A 21,328-nucleotide genomic window follows, 5' to 3' on the forward strand; every position below is an offset into this window, starting at 1 on the left:
CAGCTGGCCCGGCAGCAGCCAGGAGATGAGCTTGTCCCTTCAGCGCTTCACAAGTGACAAATAAAAGAAGCTACTCCTTTCACAGCACCGCTTCTGAGCACCCGATGGTGCTTTGTAGCTGCTGTGATGGCACCAGGTGCTCCTGTGGGCTCAGGCTGAAACATGTGTCATGGGCTGGGATTGTCCCTCCCTGTGTCCCACTGTGTTGTCTGGCTTTTCCCTCTCGCTTGCTTCAGATCACAGAAGCAGATGCTGGTGTTTGAAAGCGCCTTGCAGGAGAGGTTAGGATCGGCTGGGGCTGTGGATGACCAGCTTGCTGTGAAGCCGAGGAGAGCAGTCCTACTGCAAATGGAACTGCCAAGTGGTGCCAGGAGCTGCAGATGCCAACCCAGCTGTTGTGGACTGGGTTAAGGCTGTGTGGGTTTTTTCTTGGCCTGGAGAAGCTGGAGGAAGGACAGTCTGGCGTTTAACGTGGTCTCTGGAGCCGACCATGGGAGGATCTTGCTGGGCCGTGGGTGCTTGGGTATTGCCATGGTTTTAAATGCACGTGATGCCAAGCAGTAGAGAGCTGCCATGTGCTTAGGCTCTGAAGGAGGTCGGGTATGTCGGGTGGAGGAGAGGAGGGGCTGGTGGTCCCCAGCCTGTGGTGCCCCGCAGTATGGGGCGGGATGGGAGATGCCCTGGCAGGACCCTGCTAGCTGAGGAGAAGAGCTGGGTGTGAGGGAGGAGGGACTTGCCCCTGCTCTGCATCTGTGACAGACCACTAAACCCTGCCTCTACAGCGTGGTGGTACTGCAGCATGGTTCTGTCCTCGGTGTCGTGGGGGCTTAGATGGCTCTTAGCTGCCAGAGGCAACAGGAGGCCAAGAGAGCTGGGGATAAGGCAGCGTCAGCCCCAGGAACAACTACTTGGCCGATCCTGTAACTGCATAGATATGGGTGTCCTTGACAGCTGTACCCTTTCTTGTCTAGGTTGAGATGTTGTGCCGATACCTTGCAGAGTCAGGTCTGAACCTCTATCTGGAATCTATCCGTCCTTCTGTGGCACTGTCTTCTGGCAGTCGCAGCCTTGGATACTGCCTTGTTGACTTCCACGTCAGAGATTCCCCTTGAACTGTGATTAACTTCTCGAGGCTTGTAGATTTTCTTCTGCATGTACACAAAGACAGCTGTCTGAATTAAAGGGTGTCATAGTATTAAGGAAAAAGAAAAGCTAGGAGGCATCACACTTGTTAGGGCCAAAGATTTTGTTTTGTTTTAAAAAGCAATGGGAGGAGAACAACTTACTCTTCAAGTAACTGCACAGTTAATGTCTCAAAACCGCAGGCATTTGAAATGCTGTCTTGATTCAGAAAAGAAGTAGAGAAGCAGTTCAGAGTTTGGAAGTGAGATGTAAACTCAACAAAGTGAGAAAACGAAATGGGTTCCCAGCATGGGTATAAAAAGGGGGACAGCAAAGCCAGGGTTGTGCGTTCAGGTCTGTGCTACCAAAACCCAAATGAAATCGTTGTTCTCCCCTACAGTGTGGGACTGCATTGCTCAGAAGGTGGCAGGGGAAACACGGGCAAAAGGAGCCACCTTGATTTTCCTTCTTTCTCATCAGGAAACAAATACGAAGCCTGTTCTGGCTCAAGACTGAGCTGCCTATTTGGGACTTCATCAGGTGTCAGTGGGTAAGTGACCTGACTGCAGTTATTTGTTAGAGGATGTTTTGATAGCATCTAAAATGATTGAGTGTTGCAGTCAGTCCTTTCTTGAACCGAGCGCTGGAGTTCTTCCTCCATGGGTTAAAATGGGGGTAGTGAAGGCTCCTTCTGCACCCCCTCGTATAAGCTGCCTGTGGCAGCACTTCCCCCCTCTCCCTGGATCCTCACTGCAGCTCTTTGCCTTTGCTGCAGCTCTGTGTCCTCTGCAAGACACCAGGCGTGTCCAGTTATTCTGTGGGTTTGATGGCGTGGGTGCAGCAATGATGACGGGAAAGGTGCTTCTGATGTGCCTGTTTCAGACCCTGCGCAGGGGTTTTGGTTTTGGTGTTCAGAAGCTGGAGAGTGCCTGTGCTGTCAGGGTTGACCTCGGAGCCCGCAGCAGGGCTTCTGGGGGGTGCTGGCTGACGGTGCTCTGTGTCCGTCTAACGCTGCAGCAAAGGAGAGGTTAATAATGCGAGGTGCCTGCTCTTGCCCCTGGCTGTAGGCTCCTTTGTTTCTGCAGGAGGAGAAGAGCTCTGTAAACAGTGTTTCCCCGGGGCTGGGGGGAAGGATTTTCAGCCTGGGTGGAGCAGCTCCCCGCATGAACCAAGTTCTCTGTGCCTCTAAAAGAGAGCAGGGCCACCAGCCTGGTTTGGTCAGACCCTGCTAGGAGGGAGCAGGGTGGCTGGCTTGTGTGCTGCGCTGTGCACGAGTGTGATCCCCTGTCTGCTTCCCTGGGACCAGCTGCAGCCTGTGCTGCTGGGCATGTGTCTGAGTCAGGAGCGCAGGCAGCCAGCTGGGAGCCAGGTGTGAATGGGGAGGGATGGCTCCCGGCTGAACTGAGTGGTGGCAGCTGGGTGCTGTGAAGGAGAGCAGAGGTGAGCTGCTGGGGCAGGGGGGGTGTTGGCAGGGGAGGAGGGGCTTGGTCCCTGCGGGAGCAGAGCTGGCCGTGTAGGACCCCAGGAACAGAACGGAGAGGGGGCAGTGATACAAACCCTGTACCCCCAAGTCCATGGTCGTGAGCATGGATGGTGCTGTGATTTTCAGCCTCTGGGCTCTTTCTGAAAGTGTGCGTCTCCCCCAGGGGAGGTGGCTAAGCCCTGTCCCGGGGAAGAAGCCTGGAAGAGACTTGGTTGTCCTTCCCCTTCCCTGTCTCGGCTCCGCCTGTGTGTCTGGGCGTCCAGCTCTGTGACAGGGGTGGTCTGCCTTACATTTCCATCTCCAGCATGGCGAAGCCCAGAACTGGGTCAGAAAGCGGTGGCTGCAGTCTGCTACATCCTGCAGGGCATCCTGAACCATGTGTGTAGGCTTGCCAAGTGTGGGCACCCATACCGACTGTAACTTCAGGTCTGTGGCTGCTTGAAAATGGCAGCTTGGCAGGGCTGTCGGCGGTCTGTAGCCATCAGGAGCCATGGCTCTGGTGAAAAAGCTGCAAGACAAGCTGGCTGTGGCCTCCCTCTTGTCGTCTGCCAGCAGGCTGGCTGCCAGCACACACCAGCCGTGCCATCTCCCCAGCCTGCTCTCTGGGAATGCAGTGTATTCCTATCCCTCAAAGTCCCTGTGAGCTAGAAAAAAAGAACAGTCTGCACTGTTCACCTTCCCTGCCATCAGAAATGAAGCAGCTTTGGCAGAACGTGCGTGTTTTGCAAAATGCTGGAGCACCCCAAGGGCTTTGCGTGCAAAACGCGAGCGAATCAAATCAAGCTGCTTTTTGCAGAGAGCGTGGGTCCCCTTCTGCTGGATCACCAGGGTCTCTGCAGCTCCCCTTGCACAGGGCTGCATCAGCTCTTTCCTGCTGCCTGCCAGGGTTTTTGTCTGGGTGTTTAAAGGCCCTGGCAAAGGGAGTTTGCCTCCCGTGGGGTGGGAGCGGGTTGTGCAAGGGGGACCCACGCTCCCCCTCCAGTGATAGGCACTGCAGGGAGGCTGAAGAGCCCGTCTGAGCTGGGGCCCTCTGGGTGCTGTGCTTCTCTAGCCTGGGTGGCTGAAAGTAGCTCCTGCAGACCATCTTGGCGTGCTCTTGCCGAGCGATGACCTCTTCAGTGCTGTAATTTGGGATTTCCACAGCGACAAGCTGTGCTGCTGTGTGTGCGCTGGTGTAGTTGCCCTCCAGTTGATGGGCGTGGGTATGTCCAGCCCAGGGTCTGGCAACAGCAGATAGAGATTTGCCTCCATTACATGTGAGAGTTGGGATGTGGGGAGAGGAGCAAAGGAGAAAAAGGCTTTGAAGTCAAGGTGTATGCATTAAAAAAACAAACAAACAAAAAGCCCCCCAAAACTGAGCATGTTTCTCTCTGTCCAGCATGCTTGAACTCCCCTGTCCCAGGCTTCTCTTGTACTGTGAACTCTGTTTTACTTCAGGTTGAACCTGTCTAAGATAAAAAATAAACGGGCTAAACTTTGTGCAGAAATCTCTAAGATCCCGATGGGTCTTAACCTATATGAGAAAACAGAGTGAAGTAGCCCTATTGCAATGTCCATGGGGTAAAATGGGGGTGAGCAAGCTGGCCTGTGATCAGAGGCTGGCGAAGGCAGGCGCTGGCTGGGAAGAATGGTGGGTCCTGCCTTCCCTGCTTCCCTGCCCTGCGTTTGCCCCTGCCAAGTAATGACTGGCTCATCTCGGTGGCAGTGTAGGGAGCACAGGCTAAAAGTGAAGTGGCCCACGGGTAGCATGTAACTCTGAGATCAAAGTCCGGAGGGAGGAGGGTGAGCCCTGGCTGTGCTCGTGCTGAAGGCACCGGAGGGTGATGTGCTGCACATCGGGGTGCCTTTTTATTGCATGCCTTTGTGTTTTGTTGCTCAGTCCTTGGAAAAGACTGTGCTGAGGATCAGACGTGGCCCCGTGTCCCTTTCCTGTACCAGGCTGAGCCTTGCCCGAAGGGCTGCAGTTACCCAGGATTGCAATGCTCGTGTTCCCAGGTGCAGTGCGATAATGGCTGTGGGCCTTCTGAGGTCCGGTTATTTGGGCAGAAGCCTTTTTGAGAAGGAAGTATGGGGAAGATTAATATACAACACAAATTCTTTTTGGATGATTATTTCACACTCTGCGATCCCATGGCATATGCCCAAGGCTCAGGCTTTGAGGTGTCCTGCTTGGCTTCTTGATGAAATACCAGCGATGCTTCCTATGAAGTGGGAATAAGTCTCCAGCTGTCTGATTTGGAAGGGCTCTCGTTTGCCATCTTATGCAGCTTCATGTTTCCACTGTGGTCTCACCAGCCACAGAAGCAGTCCTGTCCTCCTAGCTGGAGGAGCCTCTGCGTCCTTGAAAGGAACGTGAGGGATTCAAACAACACTCGGCAAGCACTGACCTCCCTCGAGCCCTGTGTCAGGCCCTGCACAAGGGCAGGGCAGAGGCGCCCAGGTGAAGTGCGTCTGTCTGAAGGGACCACCGGTGTGCCTGGTGCCCGAGCTCCTCAGCGAGGGCGTAAGGGCACCTGTGGGCTCTGTCAAGAGCTGAGAGCTGTGTGTGATGCTGTGCTTAGCAGGGTTTGCTGGCTGCGGTGCTTCCCCGAGCAGGACAGGTCAGCTGTGCTGGTTTGTGCCCGGGTGTGAGCCTGCGCCGAGAGCCCTGCCGCAGGCAGGCTGCGAGGGGCGCGGTGGCAGCGCAGCGGGTGAGCTGCTTGAGCTGGGGTCCAAGTTATCCCAAAGTGAGCAGGCCAGAAGAGCAGCTGGTCCCTTCTGAGGGCAGTGCTGGCACCTCTGTGGGTTGTGTGGCTTGATTTTTAGGCTCTGTTGTCATAGTGGGTGTTTCCAGGTGGCGTGTGGCTCTTTGAGTCTGGAGTGCTGGCTTGCTTTCTTAGCCCCGGGGGAAACCCTGTGGGTCCTGCCATGAATTTCTCTAAGGGCTGCCGTGTTTTGGGGTGAGACGGGCAGGGCTGTGGCTGTGCTGAAGCTGGGAGGGTGTGCTGGAGGCAGTGTGGCTGCATGCTTGCTGTGGGCGTTGCACGCGTTCCCTGAGCTGCTGTTGGTGCTTGGAGAGCAGGCTGTGCTAGCCAGGCACCTGCAGCGCCTGTGCCCAGCAAGTGCAGGGCAGCGCGGCTGGTTCCAGGTGCCCTGGGGCAGGGGTAAGTGGGAGCTCCCTGCTGAAGCCGTGAGCTTGTGTGGTAGCTGGGCACAGCTGGGCTCCTGTTTGTGGGTCCCCCTGGGCTGGCAGAGGCTGGGTGGGAGCCGGCTGGGTGCTGAGCATCCCTGCAGCCCTCTGCTGCGCCTCTCCGCGTCCCGGCCGTTGCCACGGTGGCATCGGCCGCTGTCCCGGCGGTTGCCACGGTGGCATCGGCCACTGTCCCGGCGGTTGCCACGGTGGCATCGGCCACTGTCCCTGCATTAGCCACTGTCCCCGTTGAAGTGGCAGCCGGGACAAGGGGCTGGCTGTCAGCACCGACCGGCAGTGCGCGGAGCGTGCGGAGTGCGCGGGTGTCCCTGCGGCCCCGCCGGGTGTCCCTGCGGCCCCGCCGGTGAGGTGGCGGGTGGCTTTCGGTGCCGGGGCCACCTGCGGGTGGGAGGGCTTGGGAGCGGGGCTGGGGGCAGCTCGGAGCGGGGGACGCAGAGGCAGGGCTGTGCCTGGGCCGGGGTGACACGGCTCCTGCCAAACGCCTCCCGGCAGGAGGTTGTGCCCGTCTTCCGGCGGGGTCTGTGTCCCTGCAAGGAAGCTGCTTGTGGGGGGAGGGTGTGGGGGATGTGGCTGCCTGTGTGTGTGTGTGTGTGGGGGCTCCTGAGGCACCTGGAGGCTGCAGACATCCCTTGCCAGGCACCGGCAGTTGGAGCCCCTTCTCCTCCCCTCCCGAGCCGGACGGGGAGCGAGCTTTGCTCCCCCAAAGAAAACTTGGTTCTTCCTTGCTTCCCGTTCCCACGGGGTGTCGATGTGCCTGCATCCGGACTGGGTTAACCGTGGAGGGGATGGAAGCTGCCTGCTTAGCTGCTGCTGCTCTCGCCCTCCTCATCTTGCTTTCTCCCTGTGTTGCCCCGTCTGTAAATGAGGGGTGAGATGAGTTATTCTTGCTCTGTCTACAAAATGCTGTGAAGGCTCGCGATGAAAAATCGGACAGATGGCCCAGGTAGAAGTGACTGCAAAGCTCACTGCTTTCCTTGCATTTTGAATCCATAGGTGACTTTCTGAGAAAAAGCAATTTGTGTATACATCTAGAGAAAATGCAGAGGCTAGAGTGCTCCAGGAGGGAGCAGATGATTCTTAACAGGCTGTCCAGCCTCACCCCTTCACTGAAGGATGAGCAGTAACTTGGTGGTGAAGCCAAAGCTTCCTCTGTAACACCTTGGGGTTGCAGCCAGTGCTGTAGTATTACAGCAGCAAGCCAGGAAATGCAGAATATTTACTCTTCTGGCAGCCAGTAATGTGTGTGTGTGTGCTGGAGAAGCAGGCAGAAGGCTGGAGCCAGCCCAGGCCGGCTTGGGGGGTTGTGTTTCTGCTTTTGGTTGTTTCCCTGCCTCCACTCTGGTGTCTTCAAACTGGGTTAACGTTTATGCTCTGCCAGAGGTAGAAGCTCCTGTGTGACAACTGGGCATGAATATACGTAACTTTTCACTGAGGAAGTTTTGAAGACTGAGATTCTAACACTTTGGGTTGGATTAAGGCTCGTAGGAGCATTTTGGACAAGTCGGCTGATGCCCGAGCTCTGAGGGCCCTGGCAGGTGAAGGCAGCTGGTGGGTACGTGAACACCGTGCAGCCTGTGCTGTGCGCTGCGAGTCGATGGTGCAGAAACTAAGAGATGGTGCAGAAACAAGGGGAGTGAGTGGTGTTTAGGGCTGCTGGCAGTGTCCCTTGTTCCATCTTGGTGTGCACTTAAAGGGTGGATTAACAAATTCTTGCAGATCAGCAGAATGGAGGTTACTGGTCTTATGCTTTTTCACGCTGCCCAGGGAAGAGTCCCTGTTCCTGGAAGTATTGAAAAGGCACATAGACGTGGTGCTTAGGGACATGGTTTAGTGGTGGACTTGGCAATGTTAGGTTTATGGTTGGGCTCAATCCGAAGGGTCTTTTCCAACCTAAATGATTCTATGAAATGCGGTCCGGGTGCCAGAAAAAGAGTAAATAAAGAGGGAGTTGCAAATCTGCAAAGCTAGGGTAGCCGAGATCAAATGCTGGGTGAGGCAGCCTGGAAAGGGACAATAGTACTGTAAATACTTCAGGCAGGAACCAGAGTTACTGTAAATGATAGTACGTGAGGCTAGGGATCTCCAGCAGACCCTTGGAAGTGAGCTTGGTTGCTCTCACTGTCAGCTGGCAGCTGAAGTTTATTGAAAGAAATAACAGGAAGGTATAACATGAGGCTCCTATTAATTATCTCGGCTATGGCAGAGCTTTTGTAATAAATTGCAGGATGGCAGAATCAAAGTGATAAATTAGAGGTGGACTGGAATATAAAGGTGACAGGTGAGGCTTCCTGCACAGCAAGGCTTGATTTAGAAAGCACTCAACCACTTAGCAGCGGGCTGGAGGGGCAAAAGAGTAGTCTTGGAAAATCTGCTTCTCCTTTCCTGGCTTCCTTGAGATGCTGTTGATATGGTAATTATAGGTAAGCAGGTGATTTCTAAGCAAGAAATGTGATGATGCTACTGAAGCCTGACCAGGGCAAGATGGTTTAACTGAACAAAATTGTTCAATAGCATCCTGATTCTCACTTTTAACGGATCTCCTTGTCTTGCTCTTCCAGCAAAGTGTAATAGAAAAGCAAATTAAGCAGTTGCTCCAGAGAGAGATGGTTTATCTTTGCGGAAGGAAGAAGAGGATTTATTGTGTATGCCAAAGCAAGACTGAGCCACCAGTCTGTGCTCCTACCAGAAAAGCTGGGCGTAGTGTGTTGTAGCGCAGTGTGCGGGTCCATCCCCAGCCTCTGCCTGGAGAGCAATCGGCTGGTGTCAGACCGGCTCAGAGGCTGGTGCTGCTGCTGCAGCACGAGTGACGTGGGGTCCTTCGGAACAGGAGCACTGGCACGTGGCATGGTGACAGCTGCAGGATCTGTATGGACAGAGCTGTGCCTTTCCGTCAAACTGCCCTTTTTCTCCTAGTGGGCATTAAGGATTTTGCTGTTTGCTCTTAATTTCCTGTCTTGTTTGAGCACAGTATCATCAGAGAGCGGTTCAGTTTCATTTATAGAGGGAAGCTGTTGGACATGCACACAAAGGGATTTGGATGCTTTAGGGCCATATCAAAGTGTTCCTCAGCACAGCTTTTGCCAAGCTCACGGGTGCTGAAGGGCCACTCTGTGCCTGCATTGGTTGAGCTTTCTGACTTTTCAAGACATGAAGCCCTGCCTTGTGCCTGCAGATACTTTGGCTGTACGGCCCTAGCCCGTATCGTGAGCCAGGCAGTGTTCAGAGGTTAATACTGCTGCCCTAAGGAGAAGAGGTGCTTTTATTTATCCTTAATGTAGCTCATGGCCAAAACACTCGCCTGGGAGCAGGATGATCCTGTGCAGACCCTTCTTTTCTGCCTAACCTGACTCAAGGAGTCTCTGTAGTAGCTGTGAGCCCACATCATGAAACAGATCCTTTTCTGTCACCTTGAAGATTGTCCTGATCTTTTTAATTTTTTTCTCCAGAGGCTCCTTATGTGCCGCACATGAGTCATTAGCTAAAAGGCTTTGTAACCCAGGGAGCAGAGCCCCCCCAGCCAAGGGTTTTCCTTAGCTCTCAAGCATCCTAGCTGCTAGCCTGCAGATCAAGCTTTTTCTCACTTGCTTTCTGGAGGCAGCATTGCTAGGAGACGTGGAAGTGATCTTGTTACCGAAATCTCGGAATGAAGAACTTATCGACACCAATGTGATGTAGATAAGCAGACACTTTTTTATTAACGGCCGGGTGCGTGAGCGAGTCCTCTCACGATCAACGCACACCAGGTCCCAAAATCAGATTCCATATAGAGAACTTATTCATACATATTCATTAAATATTCATGCATAATCATAACATTTCCCGTAGATCATTAACATACTCTCCTCCTATATCCGATTCTGCGCAGTAAAGCTTAGAAAGGTCTAGAAATGGGTCTGGGGTACGATTTGGGTAGGTGGTATGTGAGTCGGTGGTCGCGATCTCCCCTGCCGGAATTACCTTTTACTAAAGTTCACGGTTTCTTGGCAGGCACCTACAAGCTGTTCCAGTCGACTCTCCCCAGTTCCCATTCATCTCATATTCTGACATTTCAATACACCTCTGCGTACAGAAGACTGGTTAAGTACAAAGGAACCTTTCAACCCTAGAGTTATTACCTAAGTTTTAACAATGGTTCCAGCCCCTTCTTCTAGCCTTGGTACAGGACGTAAGAAGATCTCATAACAACTTTTACTGTGCAGCTATAAGTTTCTTATAAGATTTTTTTCTTATCCTTCTATATTTTAATTTTATGAAATGATTTTATAAAATCAATTAATCAATCAAATAAAATCAATCAATCTTAACTTATTAACAAATCAATAACATTTCCCCCCTTTGAAAGTGTTGAAAATCATTATTTCAATACTTTCACATTATTCATATATCTTTTGTTTCAACATATTTTGGTAATGGATCATGTCTTGGTGAAATAGTTGGTACTTCTCTCATAATCATACGATTCACTGCAATTCTATTGGTAAACTCTTTCTTGAAACATGCATATACTAGCATGCTCATCAAAAAGACAACTAGTAACAGAAACAAAGTCTTAATTATAGATTGTATCCAAGAGCTCAAATTCCATCCGAGTTTGTTAAAAATTTTCCCAAGCCAATCTTCTGACATATCCTTTTGAATTGTTTCAGTTTCTTCTTCAATTTTTCCCAATAGGTCTAGATCATGTTCCACATCCTGAGTGACATTTGGAATGTGGATACAACAGTGGTCCAATTTATCCTTGAGATACCCACACACTCCATGTTCTTTAAGTAGGAGCATATCTAGTGCCATTCTATTTTGTAAAGTCATTCTGGAAGTTGCCTGTAATTGTATATTCAATTCCTTAAACCCTTTTTTGGTAACGTTTGCTAATTTTTCCACTTGACCAGTTAAATGATAGAGCCATACTCTGTTTCTATATGAAGCTATAGGATTTAAAAGTGATTCCAGTGCCCAGCCAATTTTCACTCCTGTAGATGGTTCATTCCAAGTATCATCATTTATCCCAGATCTCTTTATTCGTTTCAATTCTAAATTCTCTAGAGATCCTTTAAATGGTGATTTCTTCCAAATTGGACACAATGTTGGCGTGCCTAAAGTGATTTGTTTCACCTTACCATCTAATGGTAAGTGTGTTGTCCAGGTTCCATCACTTAATGCCCAAACTAAATGTCCTGGACTTCGAATAGTAGATTTTCTACAACTAAACAAAGTTCCTCTTCTGACTGTAAGAGTGCTGGTTAAATTGAGAGTATTCTTAAGACCTCGACAAAACCAACCATATTTCAAAGCAGCGGCCAACGGAGGAATTCTTTGGATTACTAAGTCTGCATTACTACAATCATACACTTTTTCACATTTCCACCATGGCACTATTTTATTTTCCTTCTCTCCCAATGTAGTTGACCTATCGTCAACCCAGGGTAATACTGAAAAAACCTTTCCATCCCAGGTAAAACACCAAGAAGTTCTTGCCATATACTGAAAATGGGAAAATATGGACATAGACCATATAGAGTCCCACTGGTCTACTAATTGGGTGCTTTGGCCAGTTTTGTTACACTTCCATTCCATGACACTTTTGCTCACATTGATTTTAAATTGTTCATCATGAGAACACCATCCCACAGTCTTAAATCTCCCTATTTTGGTAAAAACATGATTTAACAATTTTTCACAATCCGCCAGACTACCTGGAGTTTTCCACTGTTTTCTAATGACTTTCACTTGCTCGTACCATTGAGTCACTGGCCTTTGTTCACAATAGTTGGTTTCATTTTTATGTTCCAGGTTAGTCAAATTCATAGTTAAAATTCCCCATGGAATAGATTCACCTACTGCCCTTGGTATTGGCAAACAAGCAGTGATCTGCGTGACATTTTGTAAATTGGCAAATTCTTTAATCAATCCTACCATCAAATTTTCCTCAGCCATTTGTTTGGGAATTTCAATCACTTGTTCTGTTTCTACTTGTCTTTTGTTCCTGTCCACCAAGCTGGCCCATGATCCTACCAACACTACCGACCAAAATAAAATCCAATATAAAAATTAGACATGTTTCAGTGTCAATTTTAAAGTCTCTGGGTCACGATTGACAATCTTCCATGGAGTAGGTGCTTTCTTCACTCGAGTATAATGTATCCAAGCATCTGATTCAGCTATCTTGATAGCTATAAAAGTGGTTAACAGTATCTGGAAAGGTCCTCTCCAGTGCTCCTGCAAAGGTTCGGAGGCCCAGGTCTTCACATAGACATAGTCTCCTGGTTGGAAATAATGCACGGAATTTTCCACGGATAAAGGTCTATTCCAAATTACTACACTCCAAATCACAGCCAAAGTTTTCCTTAGAAAAAGCAAATAGTTATACACATCTTGTTTTCCTTTTACATGTATGTTTAGATTTGGTTCTGGAGACTCATATGGTTTTCCATATAATAATTCATAAGGACTGACTGAGGTTCCACTCTTTGGCTGTACCCTGATTCATAATAATGCCAATGAAAGTGCCTGAGGCCACTTTAGACTGGTTTCTTGACAAATCTTGCTTATTTGTCGTTTCAAAGTTTGATTCATCCTCTCCACTTTCCCACTAGATTGTGGTCTCCAAGACGCATGCAAATCCCAATTAATACCCAATACTTTGCTAACACTTTGGACTACTTCAGCCACAAAGTGTGGACCTCTGTCAGAGGAAATTCCAATAGGAACTCCAAATCTCGGAATTATTTCTTGTAATAACCACTTCACAACCTCTTTGTGCTTGTGTGGTGCGACAGGGAAGGGCTTCTGGCCATCCTGTACAAGTATCAACCCTTACCAGGATGTACCGGTACCCATTTTGTCTAGGTAACTCTGAAAAACCTACTTGCCAATAATCTCCAGGTTCTACAGCAGATTTCAGTCTACCCATTGGAACCTTTTGCTTAATCATTGGATTATTTTTCAAACATACCTCACATTTTGCAGTTATCATTTTAGCTATTCCTAACATCTTAACTGATATTACTTGCTTTCGTAAAGATGTTACTAAGGCTTCTGCTCCCCAGTGACATTCTTGATGTCTCGTTTGAATTATCTCTCTCATCACAAGAGGTGGAATTACTACCTGTCCATTAGGAGTTATCCACCATCCAGCTAAGTTTTTCTTCGCATTTAATAACCGACCCAATTTGTCATCTTCCTCTGAATATCTCGGTTTTTCCCTAGGAAGGGTTACTGTTTTAGAAGGAATTATTGCCATTTGCAATGCTTGTTTCTTTGCTCCTTTTTTTTTTTTTTTTTTTTTTTTTTTGCGCTGTTCTATCAGCTAAATTATTCCCAGCTATTATTTTTGTATTCCCAATGTGATGTGCCTTACAGTGCATGATTGCTACTTGATCTGGCTTTTGAACTGCTTGCAATCATCGTAAAATTTCTGTTTGATGCTTAATGTTTGATCCTTGAGAGGACAATAACCCCCTCTCTTTCCACAAAGCTCCATGGACATGCACTACCCCAAAGGCATATTTTGAGTCAGTCCAGATATTTACTCTCTTGTCTTTGCTTATCTCTAAGGCTCGAATTAAAGCGATGAGTTCTGCCTTTTGGGCTGATGTGGTACTCGCCAATGCTCCTGCTTCTATAACTGTAGTCTCTGTTGTTACCGCATATCCGGCGTATCGGACTCCTTGTTCCATAAAGCTGCTTCCATCAGTACACAGTTCCCAGTCTGGTCGCTCCAATGGCACATCCTTCAGATCTTCACGACTGGAATAAACATACTTGATGGTAGCCAAGCAATCATGTTCCAGTCGTCCTTCTTCCTGTATGGAACTTAAAAACACTGCAGGATTTACCAGGTTAGTTGTCTTTAGAATCACATCATCCTGTTCAGTCAATACCACCTGGTATTTCATCATTCGGCTGGGGGACAGCCAACGTCCCCCCTTCTGTTCTAGGACAGTTATCACCATGTGTGGAACATAGACTGTTATTGTTCTTCCCAAAGTCCATTTCCGAGCTTCTTGTATGAGCATCACTGTTGCGGCCACTGCTCGAAGGCAGTTTGGCCACCCTTTACTCACTGTGTCCAGTTGTTTAGAGAAATATCTGACTGGTCGTTTCCAGCTTCCTGTCCTCTGGGTTAACACGCCCAGTGCCAGGTGTTGTCTTTCATGTACAAACAGCTGGAAATCTTTGGTTAGATCCGGCAGTCCCAAGGCAGGTGCAGACATTAGGGCACGTTTCAACTCTACAAAAGCCTTTTGTTGTTGTGGGCCCCATACAAAGGGAGAGTTCTTTTGGGCCTCGTACAGCGGTTTAGCTATTAGCCCATAGTTCATGATCCAAGGCGACACCACCCAGTCATTCCCCAAAATGCTCTGAGTTCATGAATATTTCTCGGCTCAGGTATACCACAAATAGCTTCTGTGCGATTTTTTCCTAATTGTCGTTGTCCTTTTGAAATCTCAAAGCCCAGATATATCACAGTCTGGCAGGCTTTTTGGGCTTTCTTCCTGGATACCTTATACCCATTTAGTCCCAGGAAATTCAAGAGGTCAATAGTCACCTGTATACAAGTAAATCTTTCTTCTGTAGCAATCAATATGTCATCCACATATTATAAAAGTAAATGCCCAGGTCTTGGTTTGTCCTGTTTCCAGATTTCAAATTCCTTTGCTAAATGATTTCCAAAAATAGTTGGACTGTTTTTAAATCCTTGGGGTAATCTAGTCCATGTCAGCTGCATCTTTTGCCCGGTTTGAGGATTTTCCCATTCAAAAGCAAACAGTTTTCTGGTTTCCTTTTCCAAAGGTATACAAAAGAAAGCATCTTTTAAATCAAGCACTGTAAACCACTGATAATTCTCCCTCAATGCTGTTAACAGTGTATAAGGGTTTGCTACTACAGGATAAATATCCTTAACCATTTGATTTACTGCTCTCAAGTCTTGTACCAGTCTATATTCACCCGAAGGTTTTCTGACTGGTAAAATAGGAGTATTATACTCAGATTCACATTCTTCCAAAATTTTATACTCCAAAAATTTATCAATCAATTTCTTCAATTCCTGTCTCACTTCCGGTTTGATTGGATATTGTTTAATTCTCACTGTTCCTGCCCCTTCCTTCAAATCTATTTTAACAGGTTCTGCTAGTTTCAATTTACCAGGAGTATTTGTTTCCCATACAGTAGGGATCACTGCCAAATCCACCTCCGGTGGAATTTCTTGTTCCTTTACCTTTTCTTGTATCATCAAGATTTCTCCCGTTTTTGACTCAGGTATTTTCAAGAAAAGTTCTCCTTGGTCAAAAACAATCTGTGCATTTAATTTGGATAGCAAATCTCTTCCTAAGAAGGGTATCGGACATTCTGGTACATACAAAAATTCATGTGTAATTGTCTTATTTCCAAATTTCAAATCCAGGGGTTGCAGGAATGGCCTGTTTTTGTTCCAGTTTTTCCTTTACAGGTATTTAATAGAAAAATGTCGCTCCTGTATCCACTCCCAACCTCACAATTTAAACAACATTTTTTTCCACTTTCTTATTATCAGAAGTTATAGCCATTACCAAATTATCTCTAATAGTTAGCTTACATTCATCCTGCCAATCCTTTCTTTGTCTTAAGTCAAAAAACAAATCCACATCTGGCATTTTATTCCATTTCCCTTCTCTTTTACAATACAGCATTAACTGCAAAATAGTGTTATAATTCAGTGTCCCATTCGTGGGCCACTTTTCCTGATCATCCAATATATACAAAGGCCACCAATTATTACAATACTCAAATTATTACAATACTCAATCATCTGGCTCTTTTGCAGATCATCCTGTAAATTTCCCCAACGTGCCAATAAACATCCCAACAAAGAATTTTTCGGGATTTTGTCATTTACAGCAAGATTACCCATGCTTTTACTTTTAAACAACCGAGTTAACTTAGTTGCCATGGTGTAATTACTCACAGTACAATACACAATTATTCAACTCTGTCACTCCGATCCGCGGATCCACACTCCCACTCGCTTTCGTGCTCAATTATACGTCTCACACTTACAGCCACACTCACACTTTCCCACAGTTACTTTAAACAAACATACAACACAATATTATACCTCTTAATTTTCTTCTTAATACACAAACTCACAAAACAACAAAAAAACCCAAAAACTTCTTCTAACTTCTTGTTAGAGGCACAGCCTTAGAGAACACTATAGCATATAGTTTCTCTTGTCTACACTTTTGTCCAACCCTGCAATAGCTTTCGTTATGTCTTACGGGCAGACTCCTAGTCCTACCCTGCGCAGCTCTTTCACCGCGTCTGACAGGCAGACTTACTCAGTGGCACTCCAACCCACTGGTGGGACTCCATCCCACTCCTTACCATACACTTATTATAGTGGGACTCCTACCCACTTCCTCTAGTGCACTTACTTACTACAATTAAAAAAAGAAGTGTCTTACCCAAAAATCCAGGGAACGTCGTGAAGAGCCTTATGGATCGGGGATCGATGGGTGTCCCCGAGAAATCCTCGGTGCCGGCTGGAACCGATCAGGTCCCCGACTCCTCCGGTCTCCTTCAGGGAGGTCCCATCTGGGTCGCCAAAACTGTTACCGCAATCTCGGAATGAAGAACTTATCGACACCAATGTGATGTAGATAAGCAGACACTTCTTTGTTAATGGCCGGGTGCGTGAGCGAGTCCTCTCACGATCAACGCACACCAGGTCCCAAAATCAGACTCCATATAGAGAACTTATTCATACATATTCATTAAATATTCATGCATAATCCTAACATTTCCCGTAGATCATTAACATACTCTCCTCCTATATCCGATTCTGCGCAGTAAAGCTTAGAAAGGTCTAGAAATGGGTCTGGGGTACGATTTGGGTAGGTGGTATGTGAGTCGGTGGTCGCGATCTCCCCTGCCGGAATTACCTTTTACTAAAGTTCACGGTTTCTTGGCAGGCACCTACAAGCTGTTCCAGTCGACTCTCCCCAGTTCCCATTCATCTCATATTCTGACATTTCAATACACCTCTGCGTACAGAAGACTGGTTAAGTACAAAGGAACCTTTCAACCCTAGAGTTATTACCTAAGTTTTAACAATGGTTCCAGCCCCTTCTTCTAGCCTTGGTACAGGACGTACAGAAGATCTCATAACAACTTTTACTGTGCAGCTATAAGTTTCTTATAAGATTTTTTTTCTTATCCTTCTATATTTTAATTTTATGAAATGATTTTATAAAAAAATTAATCAATCAAATAAAATCAATCAATCTTAACTTATTAACAAATCGATAAAAATCTTGTCTGGGCTGACGAGCAGGGCTGAGGAATGGATTTGGCCCTCTCCATCTCCCTGGGAGGGCGGAAAGGTTTGGGCTGGAAAACCAGAGGAGTTCAATGGCAGGGACGCAGCTGAGTGTGGGAGCAGGGTGGTTGGGTTTGAGAGCAGGCTGAGATGCCAGCATTGGATGCTGAGGTGCTTGCAGGCTTTGCACAGGTTCCATGTGGCTTCTGCCATGCAGCTCCATGAAGGCACTTTGCAGCTAGCGGTTTCCCTTGCTAAGCACCTGCGGCTGCTTTGTCAAGTCCTCTTGTTATCAATTTGTTAATAAGTTAAGATTGATTGACTTTATTTGATTGATTAATTGATTTTATAAAATCATTTTATAAAATTGAAAAATAGAAGGATAAGAAATATTTTTAATGAAACTTATAGCTGCACAGTAAAAGTTGTTATGAGATCTTCTGTACGTCCTGTACCAAGGCTAGAAGAAGGGGCTGGAACCATTGTTAAAACTTAGGTAATAACTCTAGGGTTGAAAGGTTCCTTTGTACTTAACCAGTCTTCTGTACGCAGAGGTGTATTGAAATGTCAGAATATGAGATGAATGGGAACTGGGGAGAGTCGACTGGAACAGCTTGTAGGTGCCTGCCAAGAAACCGTGAACTTTAGTAAAAGGTAATTCCGGCAGGGGAGATCGCGACCACTGACTCATATACCACCTACCCAAATCGTACCCCAGACCCATTTCTAGACCTTTCTAAGCTTTACTGCGCAGAATCGGATATAGGAGGAGAGTATGTTAATGATCTACGGGAAATGTTAGGATTATGCATGAATATTTAATGAATATGTATGAATAAGTTCTCTATATGGTGTCTGATTTTGGGACCTGGTGTGCGTTGATCGTGAGAGGACTCGCTCACGCACCCGGCCGTTAATAAAAAAGTGTCTGCTTATCTACATCACATTGGTGTCGATAAGTTCTTCATTCCGGGATTTCGGTAACACTCTGAGTGTGAAGCCTGGCTCCAGCTGTGCTGCTTGCCTGCAGCAGGCAGGAGTCACTTCTGTGCCGAGCCGGGGAGGCTCTGGCATTGCTTCTGAGGTGGGGGAGCGGTGGGCAGGAGCACGTGGTGGCAGCCCTGTGAGTGCATCTGAGGCCAAGCGTGAGAGCCCTGATGGGTCTCACCTTGACGTCTGTCTTGGAGTTCTGCCTTCTGAGGCAGGAAGCATCACCCAGCGTCCGGTTCCCTTTCTTTAGAGCGCGTCTGTCTTGGAGCCTGGAGCGCACCGGGGTGTCATATCTGAGCTCTGCAGTTCCTGCTCAGGTTTGTGTCTGGACAACATGTGGGACACGTGTTGCAGTGAGCTGCCACAAGCTAGCTGGCTGGAGAGCCAGCTTTTATCTTCCCTGACCGGACTGTAAAGCTCCAGATAATGTATGCTGGTTTTCCAGCGGAGGGTTCCTGGTTCCCTGCCGAGCAGATGTGCTGATTTGGTTTGCTTGTGGCCGTGAGTCTCATGGGAAGCGTTTGTTTATGCCGTATGCTGCGCTGAAAATGCGTGAAGCTCCCTGGCAGCCGAGATGGCCTTGTAAGTTGGATGTCCTCGGCTGGCGTGTGTGTAGATGTGTGCACGGTTAATTGGAACAAGCTCATAGGTGGCTACTCACCAGGTGCAACAACAGAGGACACCCCAAAGGCATTGTTGGAGCTGTGGCAAGACGGTGATTTGCCTGTTCTCTTTTGCGTTGATATGCTTGGGGTCCTCCCCAGGCAAGCAAAATAGGAATTAAGTTCTTGCTTTGTAAGTCAGCGTGGAGGTTTTTCTGTACTCCTTAAAGAAATGAGTAGCTTGTCTGCAGTGTCTGGATGAATTTACCTGAAGCTGGGATCTGTGAGTTTTTGCTTAATTTCGGGATGTCAAAAAGTGTTAGGGTAGTGCTGGGTCTTTCAAGTCCCATAAAATAAGAAGTGGGCAAATCCATCCGTCCCTTGGTCCAGTTAGCCAGGAAGGGAGGGGAAATGATTTCTAGTCCAAAGTAGTGCTTAGTAAGTGCTGTACAGACCTCTCTTTGATTTTTGTCGGTGCTTGAGACCCGCTTTCTGGGGGTGTTTTCTCCTCTTTCCCTTTCTTGCACCCGCACTTTTTGAGATGCAGATGGAGAGGTCGTCAGCAGGCTGGTGGTACAAAAAGAACGGCCCATGGACCTGTTGACCCATGCAGCCTGCAGGATGAGGATGCTGGAGAAGAGCTGCCATGAGGATAGCCTATAAGTGGCCCTGCTTTCACATACGTTGCGTTTCTATTTGAGCTAATTGCTCATGCAGCTTGAATGGTTTCATGCTTTTCTTTCTGCTGTTACAGCTTCAAACGCCTGTAGGGAGCCTTGAGTTTGGGTGTTAATAAGTGAAAAAAGGGGCCCTCGTTCTCCATGGAGAAAGGTTCTTGGTCACTGTGGCAATTTCATGCCTGGAGGGAGTCCTATTTGCTGGATCATTTTTGCAACTTAACCAAATTAGCTTTGAGAAACCATAGTTGATAATCAGAGTACTGAGCTCTGTGCTCCATTAGTTAAAACCATCACCAACCTCCTTGCACAAAGGGTGGGCATTTGGTTTGCAAAGTAGGAGAGCCGGTCTGATTTTGATGCTCGGGGCAGCAGCGATCCCCGGCTTTAAGGTTGTTCCTAATAATCTGAGCGCTTAGTAGGGTCAGGCGCAGAGTCGCATCGGGTCAGCTGCTTTTGCAAAATGAAGCAGTGAAGTGACATTTCCCTTTTGTTCCCACCGAAAAACTTTTGAAGAGTAATAAAGGACAGTTTGGGTATTAATCGAGATTTGGATAAAAATTCCAGTAAATAGTTCCAAAACAGATGGAAGTTGGGGGGAGAAGGTGAGAAATGCCAGCAGGCTCTGATGTGTGCGTGTGGCTTGTGAAAGGCTGTTTTGGCTCAGGGAATGTTTGTTGTGGGGTTTTACTTCTATCAATCTTCACTCTTCTGCTTCAACATGGTCTAATGATGAGACAGGGTGGGGAGGCCGCCTGCTGTCCAGTTATGAAGGATGCCACAGCCTGGAGACACAGCTGTCTCCTTTGGGTCTGCCATGAAGGGGATTCTGGATTTTCAAAGTCCTGTTGTTGTTCCTTGCAGGTCAACTGAGGCATGGCCACTGGAAAGCCCTGCTCGTTCACAGGGTCCTCCAGGATGGCTGGTGGATTCCCGAGGCAAGTGGTAGTGCCTCGTAATCTGAAGCTAGCCAGAGGGACAGAGAAGCCTGCAACTGTAAGTACCTGCTGCGGCCAGGTAGGAGCTGTGTAAGGCTGGAAACTGCCCCCGCGTCCTTCCTCTACCTGCCCCTCCTGTTGTCTGGCCGCACTGTGAAGCTGGACACCACCTCCCCGTCTCTCTGCTGCCATGCTTCTGTCGGAGGTGGCGACCATGGTGCAGTAGGGGATGGACTGTGTGCTGCTTCAGGGCAAGCCCAGAGTCTGTCTGGATGTGCCACCGGAGCCAATTTAAATGGACGTACCGGGCATTGCACCGGAATAGCTGAAGCGTGAGCGTGTGCTTCGTTCTGTCCCCTTTGTGTGGGCAGCAATGTTTTGTCACGTCGGGATGCTTGCCAGCGCTGCTCTGACCATACCTGCCCTCCAGGCAGCTGGGCATGTGGTGGGCTGCTCGAACTCTGCCCAAAGGCTTTGAGAGGCATGGCTGGTCCCAGATGGAACAGGTTCCAGACCAGTTGTTCTGTCCCGTATCCCGTGTGGAGCACAGACCCAGCGCTGCAGGCAGCAGCGGAGTCAGGGCAATTCCTCCTCCCCATCCTCAGACGTCCTTTGCTGACCAGAGCTCACCTGACTGAAGGCGACCTGGCGCTGAGGCTCTGTCGAGGAGGTCTCTCTGCATACTTCTGTGGAGGGGTCTCGGAGGCCAGAACAGAGAAAACAAGTGCTAATTCAAAAGAGATAACTAAAACTTGGAGCCATTCCTCTCCACCTCGGTCTTGGCACAACACTGCTTCTCTGCTTTCCTCTGACTCACCCAGCAGTGACGTCTCCACGCGTGTGGTGGTTGTAAGCGTTGTGCAAGGATGGAGTTAGGGGGTTGCTGGTAACTCCTCCCGACCTTCTTCAAAGGTCACTGGCTCAATCCAGCAAATCTGAAGAGGAAACAAATGCCCGAAGAGCCAAATCCCCCAACATGTCACATCAAATCACAAAGGAGAAGCTAATGGGACAGAGCCACTTGGTT

The 21,328-nt window shown here is 48.2% G+C and overlaps 1 long non-coding RNA gene across 1 annotated transcript; it reads left to right on the plus strand.

Annotated features, from left to right (window-relative positions):
- The first annotated feature begins 400 nt into the window (after positions 1 to 400).
- LOC121082329 lies at positions 401 to 20,437 on the plus strand. Its single transcript, XR_005825980.1, has 3 exons — positions 401 to 523; positions 1,523 to 1,672; positions 20,228 to 20,437. It is a non-coding gene; the product is annotated as an uncharacterized LOC121082329 (long non-coding RNA).
- Positions 20,438 to 21,328: the final 891 nt, after the last annotated feature.

The sequence above is a fragment of the Falco naumanni genome, unplaced genomic scaffold, assembly GCF_017639655.2.
Source record: "Falco naumanni isolate bFalNau1 unplaced genomic scaffold, bFalNau1.pat scaffold_71_arrow_pat_ctg1, whole genome shotgun sequence".
In the NCBI taxonomy this organism is placed as follows: domain Eukaryota; kingdom Metazoa; phylum Chordata; class Aves; order Falconiformes; family Falconidae; genus Falco; species Falco naumanni.